The sequence below is a fragment of the Aotus nancymaae genome, unplaced genomic scaffold (genome assembly GCF_030222135.1).
Source record: "Aotus nancymaae isolate 86718 unplaced genomic scaffold, 86718_ANA_hifiasm-v0.15.2.pri h1tg000011l, whole genome shotgun sequence".
NCBI lineage: Eukaryota > Metazoa > Chordata > Mammalia > Primates > Aotidae > Aotus > Aotus nancymaae.
This window is the reverse complement of record NW_026988422.1, coordinates 29,823,398-29,835,711: the sequence shown is the minus strand read 5'-3', so window position 1 is coordinate 29,835,711 and position 12,314 is coordinate 29,823,398. Positions and strand designations below refer to the sequence as shown.

The window sequence follows — 12,314 nt, the reverse complement described above, 5'->3', positions numbered from 1 at the left end:
GACTTCAAACTGTACTACAAGATTACAGTAACCAAAACAGCATGGTACTGGTACCAAAACAGAGATATAGACCAATGGAACAGAACAGAGGCCTCAGAAATAACACCATACATCTCCAACCACCTGATCTTTGACAAACCTGACAAAAACAAGCAATGGGGAAATGATTCCTGATTTAATAAATGGTGTTGGGAAAACTAGCCATATGCAGAAAACTAAAACTGGACCCCTTCTTTACACCTTATACACCAATTAACTCAAGATGGATTAAAGACTTAAACATAAAACCTAAAACCATAAAAACCCTAAAAGAGAAGACGGCCAAATAGGAACAGCTCTGGAGTGCAGTTCCCAGTAAGAACACAGAGGGTGAGTGATCACCGCATTTCCAAACGAGTTTTTCCTGCCCACAAACCAGGAGATTCCGGGGAAGAAAAGCACCATGAGTCTCCAGCATGGCTGTTTCAGCCAGTGCAGCAGGTCTCCACACAAAAACTCACACAAATCTGGGCTGCCATTTCAACTGGCACCTGGAACACCTGGGAGACGGAGTCACCCATTCAACTGAAAAAAAGGTGGCTTAAACAGGGAGCCAGGTGATCTGAATGGCAGGTCCCACCCTCACAAAGACCAGCAATCTGAAACACTCTAGATTGAGAGTTTCACAGCAAACACAGCTGGACCCAGGACAGTCCAGCTTTGTCGGGGGAAGGGCATCTGCCATTACCAAGGCAGTCCACCAGTACTGAGGCAGCCCACCATTATAGAGACAATCCGCCATAACTGAGGCACACTGCCATTAAAAAGGCAGTTCTAACTATACCTCTATAAACGAAACCAAAAGGAAGTTCACACAGCAGCTGGGCAGAGCCCACAGCAGCTCAGCAATGCCTCTGCTGGCAGACCATGACTAGGCTATCTCCTCACTGGGCAGGGCATTTCTGAAAAAAGGCAGCAGCACATCAAGAACTTATAAATAAAGCCCCACCTTCCCAGGACAGAGCACCTGGGGAAAAAAGGCGGTTATGAGTTCTGCTGCAGCAGACTTAAATGTACATGGCCAGCAGCTCTGAACAGAACAATGGAGCTCACAGCTCAACACTTCAGCTACTATGAGGGACAGACTGTCTCCTCAAGCAGCTCCCTGACCCCCTAATATCCAAAGAGACACCTCGTAAAGGAGAGCACAGGCTGACATCTGGTGGATATCCTTCTGGGATGAAAATAACAGAAGAAACTGGCAGCAACCCTTACTGTTCTGCAGCTGCCACAGGTGATCCCCAGGCAAGCAGGGTCTTGAGTGGACCTCTAGCAGTCCTACAGCAGAGGGGCCTGACTGTTAGAAGGAAAACTAAAAAACCAAAAGAAATAACTTCATCATGAACAAAAAGAACGTCCACTCAGAGACCCCATCCATAAGTCACCAACTACAAAGACCACAGGTAGATAAATCCACAAAGATGGAAATAAACCAGTGCAAAAAGGATGAAAACACTCAAAACCAGAATGCCTCTCCTCCTCCAAGGGATCACAACTCCTCACCAGCAAGGGAACAAAGCTAGATGGAGAATGAGTCTGATGAATTGACAGAAACAGGCTTCAGAAAGTGGGTAATAATAAACTTCTCTGAGCTAAAGAACATGTTCTAACCCAATGCAAAGAAACTAAGAACCTTGAAAAAAGTTTTGACGAAATGCTAACAAGAATAAACAGCTTACAGAATAATATAAATGAATTGAGGGTGCTGAAAAACATAACATGAGAACTTCATGAAGCATACACAAGTTTCAATAGCTGAATTGACCAAGTAGAAGAAAGGATATCAGAGATTGAAAATCAACTCAATGAAATAAAACAGGAAGTCAAGATTAGAGAAAAGAGAGTAAAAAGAAATGAACAAAGTCTCCAAGAAATATTGGATTATGTGAAAAGACCTAATCTGTGTTTGATAGGTGTACCTGAATGTGATGGAGAGAATGAATCCAAGCTGGAAAACATTCTTCAGGATATTATCCAGGAGAACTTCCCCAACCTAGCAAGTCAGGCCAATATTCAAGTCCAGGAAATACAGAGAACACCACAAAGATATTCCTCAAGAAGAGCAACCCCAAGGCACATAATTGTCAGATTCACCAGGGTTGAAATCAAGGAAAAAATGCTAAGGGCAGTCAAGGAGAAAGGTCCGGTTACCCACAAAGGGAAGCCCATCAGACTCACAGCAGATCTCTCAGCAGAAACCCTACAAGCCAGAAGAGAGTAGGGGCCAATATTCAACATCCTTAAAGAAAAGAACTTTCAACCTAGAATTTCATATCCAGCCAAACTAAGCTTCATAAGCGAAGGACAAATAAAATCCTTTACAAACAAGCAATTGCTCAGAGATTTCATCACTACAAGGCCTGCCTTACAAGAGCTCCTGAAAGAAGCACTAAACATAGAAAGGAAAAACCAGTACCAGCCACTCCAAAAATGTACCAAATGGTAAAGAGCATCAACACAATGAAAAAACTGCATCAACTAATGGGCAAAACAACCAGCTAGCATCAAAATGGCAGGATCAAATTCACATATAACAATTTTTTTTTTTTTTAATGAATGAGAGGTTCTCATATTGCCCAGCTTGGCCTTGAACTCATAGCCTCGCCTCCTCAAGCGCCAGGACAACTGGCCGGAGCCACCGCGGTGCCCCCACACATAACAATATTAACCTTAAATGTAAATGGGCTAAATGCCCCAGTCAAAAGACACAGACTGGCAAATTGGATAAAAAGTCAAAACCCATTGGTGTGCTGTATCCAGGAAAACCATCTCATGTGCAAAGATACACATAGGCTCAAAATAAAGGGATGGAGGAAGACTTAGCAAGCAAATGAACAGCAAAAAAATCAGGAGTTGCAATCCTAGTCTCTGATAAAATAGACTTTAAACCAACAAAGACCAAAAGAGACAAAGAAGGGCATTACATAATGGTAAAAGGATCAATGCAACAAGAAGAGCTAATGATCCTAAATATATACGCACCCAATACAGGAGCACCCAGAGACATAAAGCAAGTTTTTAATGACTTACAAAGAGACTTAGACTCCCACACAATAATAGTGGGAGATTTTAACACTACACTGTCAATATTAGACAGATCAACGAGACAGAATATTAATAAGGATATCCAGGACTTGAACTCAGATCTGGACCAAGCAAACCTAGTAGACATTTACAGAACTCTCCACCCTAAATCCACAGAATATACATTCTTCTCAGCACCACATCACACCTACTCTAAAATTGACCAGATAATTGGAAGGAAATCACTCCTCAGCAAATGCAAAAGAACAGAAATCATAACAAACAGTCTCACAAACCACAGTGCAATCAAATTAGAACTCAGGATTAAGAAACTAACTCAGAACTACACAACTTCATGGAAACTGAACAACTGGCTCTTGAATGTTGACTGGATAAACAATGAAATGAAAGCAGAAATAAAGATGTTCTTTGAAACCAATGAGAACAAAGACACAACATACCAGAATCTCTGGGACACATTTAAAGCAGTGTCTAGAGGGAAATTTCTAACAATAAATGCCCACATGAGAAGCAAGGAAAGATCTAAAATCAACACCCTATCATCAAAACTGAAAGAGGGAGAAGAGCAAGATCAAAAAAACTCAAAAGCTAGCAGAAGACAAAAAATAACTAAGATCAGAGCAGAACTGAAGGAGATAGAGACACAAAAACACTTCAAAAAATCAATAAATCCAGGAGCTGGTTTTTTGAAAAGATCAGCAAAATAGACAACTAGCCAGATTAATAAAAAAGAAATGAGAGAAGGATCAAATAGATACAATAAAAAATGATAAAGGGGATATAACCACAGATTCTACAGAAATACAGCCTACTATCAGAGATTACTATAAACAACTCTATACAGATAAACCAGTAAACCTGGAAGAAATGGATAAATTCCTGGATACTTGCACTTTCCCAAGCCTAAACCAGGAAGAAGTCAAAACCGTGAATAGACCAATAACAAGGTCTGAAGTTGAGGCAGCAATTCATAGCCTACCAACCAAAAAAAGCCCAGGTCCAAATCAGTTCACAGTCAAATTCTACCAGACATACAAAGAGGAGCTGGGTACCACTCCTTCTGAAACTATTCCAAACAATACAAAAAGAGGGAATCCTTCCCAAATCATTTTATGAGACCAACATCATCCTGATACCAAAACCCAGCAGAAACTCAACAAGAAAATAAAACTTCAGGCCAATATCCATGATGAACATAGATGCAAAAATCTTCAATAAAATACTGGCAAACTGATTACAACAACACATCAAAAAGCTTATCCATCACAATCAAGTAGGATTCATCCCGGGGATGCAAGGCTGGTTCAACATACACAAGTCTATAAATGTAATTCACATAAACAGAACCAAAGACAAAAACCACATGATTATCTCAATAGATGCAGAGAAGGCCTTTGACAAAATTCAACAGCGCTTTATGCTAAAAACTCTCAATAAACTAGGTATTGATGGAACCTATCTCAAAATAATAAAAGCTATTTATGACAAACCCACAGCCAGTATCATACTGAATAGGCAAAAACTGGAAGCATTCCCTTTGAAATCTGGCACTAGACAAGGATGCCTTCTCACCATTCCTATTCAATATAGTATTGGAAATTCTAGCCAGAGCAATCAGGCAAGAAAAAGATATAAAGGGTATTCAATTAGGAAAGGAGGAAGTCAAATTGTCTCTATTTGCAGATGACATGATTGTATATTGAAAAGACCCCATTGCCTCAGCCCAAAATCTCCTTAAACTGATAAGCAACTTCAGCAAAGTCTCAGGATACAAAATCAATGTGCAGAAATCACAAGCATTCCTATACACCAATAATAGACTTAAAGAGAGCCAAATCAAGAACGAACTGCCATCCATAATTGCTACAAGGAGAATAAAATACCTAGGAATACAACTAACAAAGGATGTAAAGGACCTTTTCAAAGAGAACTGCAAACCACTGCTCCAGGAAATAAGAGAGGACACAAACAGATGAAAAACATTCCATGTTCATGGTTGGGAAGAATCAATATTGTGAAAATGGCCACAGTGCCCAAAGTATTTTATAGATTCAATGCTTTCCCCATCAAGCTACCCATGACCGTCTTCACAGAACTGGAAAAAAACACCTTAAACTTCATATGGAACCAAAAGAGAGCCTGCATAGCTAAGACAATTCTAAGCAAAAAGAACAAAGCTGGAGGCATCATGCTACCTGACTTCAAACTATACTACAAGGCTACAGTAATCAAAACAGCCATATAGACCAACGGAACAGAACAGAGGCCTCAGAGACAACATTACACATCTACAACCATCTGATCTTTGACAAACCTAACAAAACAAGCAATGGGGAAAGGATTCCCTGTTTAATAAATGGTGTTGGGAAAACTGGCTAGCCATGTGCAGAAAGCAGAAACTGGACCCCTTCCTGACACCTTACACTAAAATTAACTCCAGATGGATTAAAGACTTAAACAGAAAACCTAACACTATAAAAACCCTAGAAGAAAACCTAGGCAAAACCATTCAGGACATAGGCATGGGAAGGACTTCATGACTAAAACACCAAAAGCATTGGCAACAAAAGCCAAAATAGAAATATGGGATCTAATTAAACTCCAGAGCTTCTGCACAGCAAAAGAAACCATCATTAGAGTGAACCAGCAACCAACAGAATGGGAAAAAATTTTTGCAATCTTCCCATCTGATAAAGGGCTAACATCCAGAATCTACAAAAAATTAAAACAGAAAAAAACAAACCCATTCAAAAGTGGGTGAAGGATATGAACAAACACTTCTCAAAAGAAGGCATATATGAGGCCAACAAACATATGAAAAAATGCTCATCATCACTGGTCATTAGAGAAATGTGAATCAAAACCACATTGAGATACCATCTCACACCAGTTAGAATGGTGATCATTAAAAAATCTGGAGACAACAGATGCTGGAGAGGATGTGGAGAAATAGGAACACTTTTACACTGTTGGTGGGAGTGTAAATTAGTTCAACCATCGTGGAAGACAGTGTGGCAATTCCTCAAGGACCTAGAAACAGAAATTCCATTTGTCCCAGCAATCCCATTACTGGGTATATATCCAAAGGATTATAAATTGTTCTACTATAAGGACACATGCACACAAATGTTCATCGCAGCACAGTTTACAATAGCAAAGACCTGGAACCAACCGAAATGTCCATTGATGATAGACTGGACAAGGAAAATGTGGCACATATACACCATGGAATACTATGCAGTCTTTAAAAACGATGAGTTTGTGTCCTTTGTAGGGACATGGATGAATCTGAAAACCATCATTCTAAGCAAACTGACACAAGAACAGAAAATCAAACACCGCGTATTCTCACTCATAGGTGGGTGTTGAAAAATGAGAACACATGGACACAGGGAGGGGAGCATCACACACTGGGGTCTGTTGGGGAGGACTAGTGGAGGGACAGCAGGGTGTAGGGAGTTGGGGAGAGATAACATGGAGAGAAATGCCAGATATAGGTGATGGAGATGGAGGCAGCAAACCACATTGCCATGTATGTACCTATGCAACAATCCTGCATGTTCTGCACATGTACCCCAGAACCTAAAGAGCAATAAAATATATTTTTTAAAAAAAATTTTTTAAACCCTAAAAGAAAACCTAGGCAATAACATTTAGGACAGAAGCATGGGCAAAGACTTCATGACTAAGACACCAAAAGCAATGGCAACAAAAGCCAAAATTGACAAGTGGGACGTAGTTAAACTAAAGAGTTTCTGCACAGCAAAAGAAACCATCATCGGAGTGAACAGGCAACCTACAGAATGGGAGAAAATGTTTGCAATCTTCCCATCTGACAAAGGGCTAATATCCAAAATGTACAAAGAACTTAAACACATTTACAAGAAAAAAAAAATCCCATCAAAAAGTGGGTGAAGGATATGAACAGACACTTCTCGAAAGAAGACATTTATGCAGTCAACAAACATATGAAAAAAAGCTCATTGTCACTGGTCATGAAAGAAATTCAAATCAAAACTACATGAGATACCATCTCATGCCAGTTAGAATGGCGATCATTACAAAGTCAGGAAAGAACAGATGCTGGAGAGGATGTGGAGAAATAGAAATGCTTTTACACTGTTAGTGGGAGAGTAAATTAGGTCAACCATTGTGGAATACAGTATGGTGATTTCTCAAGAATCTAGAACCAGAAATTCCATTTGACCCAGCAATCCCATTACTGGGTATATACCCAAAGGATTATAAATCATTCTACTATAAAGACACATGCACAGGTATGTTTATTACAGCACTGTTCACAATAGCAGAGACTTGAAACCAACCCCAATTGCCATCAACGATAGACTGGACAAAGAAAATGTGGCACATATACACCATGGAATACTATGCAGCCATAAAAAAGAATGAGTTCATGTCCTTTGCAGGAACATGGATGAAACTGTAAACCATCATTCTCAGCAAACTAACACAAGAACAGAAAACCAAACCCCACATGTTTTCACTCATAAGTGGGAGTTAAACAATGAGAACACATGGACACAGAGGGAAATATCACACACTGGGGACTGTCAGGGGATGGGGGGATAAGGGAGGGATAGCACTAGGAGAAATACCTAATGTAGATGATGGGTTGATGGGTGCAGCAAACCACTATGGCATGTGTATACCTATGTAACAAACCTGCATGTTCTGCATATGTATCTCAGAACTTAAAGTATAATAATAAAAGAAAAAAAATGATAACCCAATGCATGCATGTGCACAAACACACACACACACACACACACACTCCTACAACAGAAGCTTCTTAAAGCAGTGCTGCCCTAGAGGAACATAATTACATGAAAGTAATTAGAAAATATTCCCAGAGAAAAGAGAGAAGTGAGAAAGTAGGAGTAGAAATGGGCCAACTAAGGGTACAGCATCAAGCCAAGTCCCATGGAAGGCAATTTTGATTCATTCCTGCAGAAGGGTTGGAGAATATCATAGGTCACACCTCAGTCATCCCAGTGAGAGGGCAAAAGAGCTGGAGTATGTCTATCCCCACCCCCATCAGTCATTGGTTAAGGGCTGTGAGGGGAGGGAAGGGACATAAATTCCCAGGCACACCTGGCTCTCTTGCACCTTCCAACAGCATGCTGGCTTTTGGGAAAGAATGCACACTGGGATTCAGCTGGTATACACAGAGATAGCAGAGGGATCTCAGGTCACATAGGTAGAGCAGGAACAGCTTCTGCTACAGACACCCTAACCATAGGTGATGAATTGTGATATTTTCTATTCTGATTTTTTTAGTTGCTGGTCATGGATTTTAATCTCAGTCCAGCCACTTCTAGGTGTTATTTAAACTGCCTGAGGCACTTTCTTCATTTTTAAAATGGGAATATCAACTTTGCTCATTGTAACAAAAATCAAAAATTGACTTAAATATCCCTATGTCTATGGGATAACAGTAGGTTTTCAACTTGTAGCTATTATGATTAATAAATGTGTCCTCAAAATGCCTCAAACAGGTAACATGAAAATTTCTGTCTCCTCTTAACTATGCTCAAGACACACATGCATAAAAGCACCAGTGGCAGAGCATAGGTTCCTTCGCAGAGACACGATGAACATGTGCACAGATATTCACCACCTCTTGCCTGTGTGACTTTGTTCTTTATTCCCTTTGGCCAACATTGCTCATCATTCAAGCTTCATCTTAAATGTCTCTCTTTCGTGAAGCTTTTTGAGACCCCCAGTTAAAAACAGTTTCTCTGCACTCTGAATTGCCATGCTCTTTTATTTTAAATTATATTATGGCTATTTTAGCACTTTCTTTCCCCTCTTTGCAATATCTATTAAAATCCTGACTTGGAAACAGACAGACAAATCAATGAAATGAACTAGAGTCCAGAAATAGGCTCAAATACATATGGTAATGATAAAGAAACCAAGGCATGGGAGAGTTAGTCAAACAGTGCTGAGAGAACTGGTTAATCATTTTAGAAAAAAGTAACCCGGATTTCTATTTTACTTCCCACACAAGCACAAATATCAGATGGCCCAAAGATTTAAACATACATACACACACATTGAATAATTACAGGAAAATATGTATGAATATGTTATACTCTTGGAGTAAGAAAGGCCTTTCTAACCATGACACAAAACTCAGAAGCCATAAACAAAAAGCTGAATAAATTTATTTCATAAAGATTTTAAACTTCTACAATGCATTAAAAATGACATAAATTCAAAAGGCAAACTGGGAAAAATATTCACAACATGTGATAATCAAGTGGTTAATTTCCTTTTATAAAGAGTTCATAGGAATAAGAAAGAAGTAAACAACCAAATAAAAGTAAACAAAGGTCATGAGCAGTTCATTTAAAAAGAAACACAAATATCTATAAACATATGAAAAGATAATCACCTTAATATCATTAATCATTAACATCCCACATTGGCAAAAATCTGTATGTTTATTGAAGCTGAATGTTATAAGGGTGTGATGAAATGGACACCATCACACAGGATTGCCTTTCAGGAAGTTTTCCTGCCACTGGAAAAGAGCACAGCTTCTCTGGAGGGCAACAGGTGATTTCTGCCAAAAGGTCAAAGACACACCCCTTTGACTTTGTACTTCAACTATTTACCTAGACTTAGTACAAGTTCTCCTGGCTACATGTATACAGATGCTATTGCAACATCAAGCCTGAGAGAAAAACCATAAACAACTGAAGTGGAGTCCAGTAAGGAAATAATAAGTGATAGTTCATCCAGATAATGAACAAAGGGGTGCTCATGGCTTGCTAGGTCAAAGTTCTCTTAAATACATCAAGTTGAGAGGCACAGACACACGTTGACACACACAAATCAGTGCATGTAAAAAATAATGAAAACTGAATAAGTTCTATAGTCTAGTTAGTACTGTACCAATGTAAATTTCCCAGAATTGATACTATACGACAGTCGTCACCACTAGGGGAAGAGTACGCAGGGACTCTAGGTACTACTTTTGCAACTTCCTATGAGACTATAATTAACTCAAAATAAAAAGTGTTTCTTTAAAAAATCAAGGTACATAAGTATTTACGGTTTCTTATGAAGTATGAAAAGGTAAGAACAATCCTTGTTTAATTAAATTCAAAATGAGTTGAATGGCAAATGGGCAGAACATATGTAACCAGATGGAAAAATCCACCCTTCCCTTTTACTCCTGAGGGATTTCTTAAGGTTGAAGATTAATAAGTTCTTAAACTACCCCCCATTTCCACTGCAGAGATTAAGAGTACAATTCTGCCCAAGAATTTGGTCTGGTTCAACATAAAGCCTTCTTCAGAAGTGGATTTGTTTAGTCCTTTGGCAAGGCTTGTGATGGGTCTTATTTATTTGTATGGTAGGCCTTTTATACTATTCCAAAAACAAGACAAGGGAACTAAAACCACTTTGCATAATAATGTCAAGTATTATCTCCAGTGAGGCCAGTCTGGCCACCTCTGGAGAAATAGTTTTTTTTCTTGGATTTTGCTTGCATTGTCCCTAAGAACTAAGTATTACTGTTGATGCTTCGAAGGGGTGTGTGTGTGTGTGTGTGTGTGTGTGTGTGTGTGTGTGTCTGTCTGTGTATGTCTGTGTGTGTGTGTGCGTGTGTGTGTGTGTGTGTGTGTGTTCAGTTGATCCAGAAATTTCTCCCAGAAAAATGGAAGATCCCAGAAGGAGTGGGTCAACATCTCTTTATCTGCTACTGGCAGAGATCCTCATGAAAACACACATGAACCTCCAGAACTTGACATGCTCTACCAACCAGCCTTCACTTGCCAAAGCCCACCCTGCAATTTTCTACTGAAGCCCCCATGAAATAGCTCAGCCAGCAGTTATTGTGGAGTAGAGGATTCTTACTTCAGCGCATCCTGAGGTTCTGAGTGAGGGGACAGCACAGACCCTCTGGGAGACATCCCCTGTGTGTTAGTGAGGTCTTGCATTGTAAAAGTTTTGAAGAAAGGAGACCATGTCTGTAAGTCCTCCACAAAGCAGACACCTGGTTAAAGTTAGGAGTCCAAAGGCTTTATGTGAAGTGGCACCTGTGAAATAAAAAGGAAGGAAGCAGGATTGAGAAGAAGAAAGTGTTAGACTGCGAGATACAGGTCTGACAAATGCCTAACTGAGAGCTCCAAAGGAAAGAGGATCTTTAGAGAAGCCACATGTTGGGCAGAAATGGTGACATCCTTGACCACATTGTCCTACTCAGTAAATGGCTTGGGCCACCCTGAAAAGAATGTGACCTCCCTCCAAAAGCTGAAGTAGACCAGAAGGAGTTAACAGCTGGACACTCACAGCTAATCAGCCTCTCAGAGGCTGGGCCATGACTCCTGTCTAGAAGGAAAATCTGAGCTGTGATCTGCATCTCCACATCTGCCACTCTCTGTGGAGGACAGAGGAAACTATCTCTGGAGGACAGAGGAAACCTCAGTTTTGAAAATAGGGCTAGGAATGTGGTGGTGCCAATAAAGGACCCAATGGGAAGTTATATTAGGCATCCTATGCCAGGTGGATTGTCCCTCTGTATTGTGATTCATTCTGCCACCAAATCTGAAGTGAATTTCTTAGTGCCATGGCACTGTGAGGAATAAAGAATAGGCAGCTGAGGAAGTGTGTGAGTCCATTTTACATTGCTATAAAGGAATACCTGAGACTGGGTAAAAAATGTTTATTTGGCTCATGGTTCTGCAGGCTTTACAAGCATGGCACCAGCATCTGCTTGGCCTCTGGTGAGGACTCAGGAAGTTTTACTCACGGTGGAAGGTGGAGAGGGAACAGGAATGTCACATGGCAAGAATGGGAGCAAGAGAAAGAGGAGGGGGTCCCAGGCTCCTTTTAATAACCAGCTCCCGCATGCACTAATAGAGAACTCACTCATCACCAAGGGGAGGGCACCAAGCCATTCATGAGGGATCCGCCCCCATGACCCAAACACCTCCCATCAGACTCTACCTCCAATATTGGGAATCATATTTCAGCATGAGATTTGGAGGGGACAGACATCCAAACTGTATCAAGAAGTATGGCATTCTCCATCCCATCCCTGCCCCAAAGCCTGCATCTCAGCATCCACATGGAAACCATGCAAGGGCCATATCTTGGAGTTCCCAGAAGTAGCCAGCAGCAGAGAGTGCTGAGGCCCAAGATACAGCCACCTGCTATTTGAAAATAGATGGGGGAACTGCATAGACAAACGCCTTTCC

The 12,314-nt window shown here is 40.3% G+C and overlaps 1 long non-coding RNA gene across 2 annotated transcripts in view; it reads right to left on the bottom strand.

The window, feature by feature from the left end:
* LOC105727490 (uncharacterized) overlaps positions 1-11,227 on the bottom strand; it is a 30,086-nt gene extending 18,859 nt beyond the window's left edge. For both annotated transcript variants that reach the window (XR_001109793.3, XR_001109792.3), the window contains exon 1: positions 10,972-11,227. This is a non-coding gene — a long non-coding RNA (uncharacterized LOC105727490). The remainder of the gene's footprint in view (positions 1-10,971) is intronic.
* Between the last annotated feature and the right edge of the window lie 1,087 nt (positions 11,228-12,314).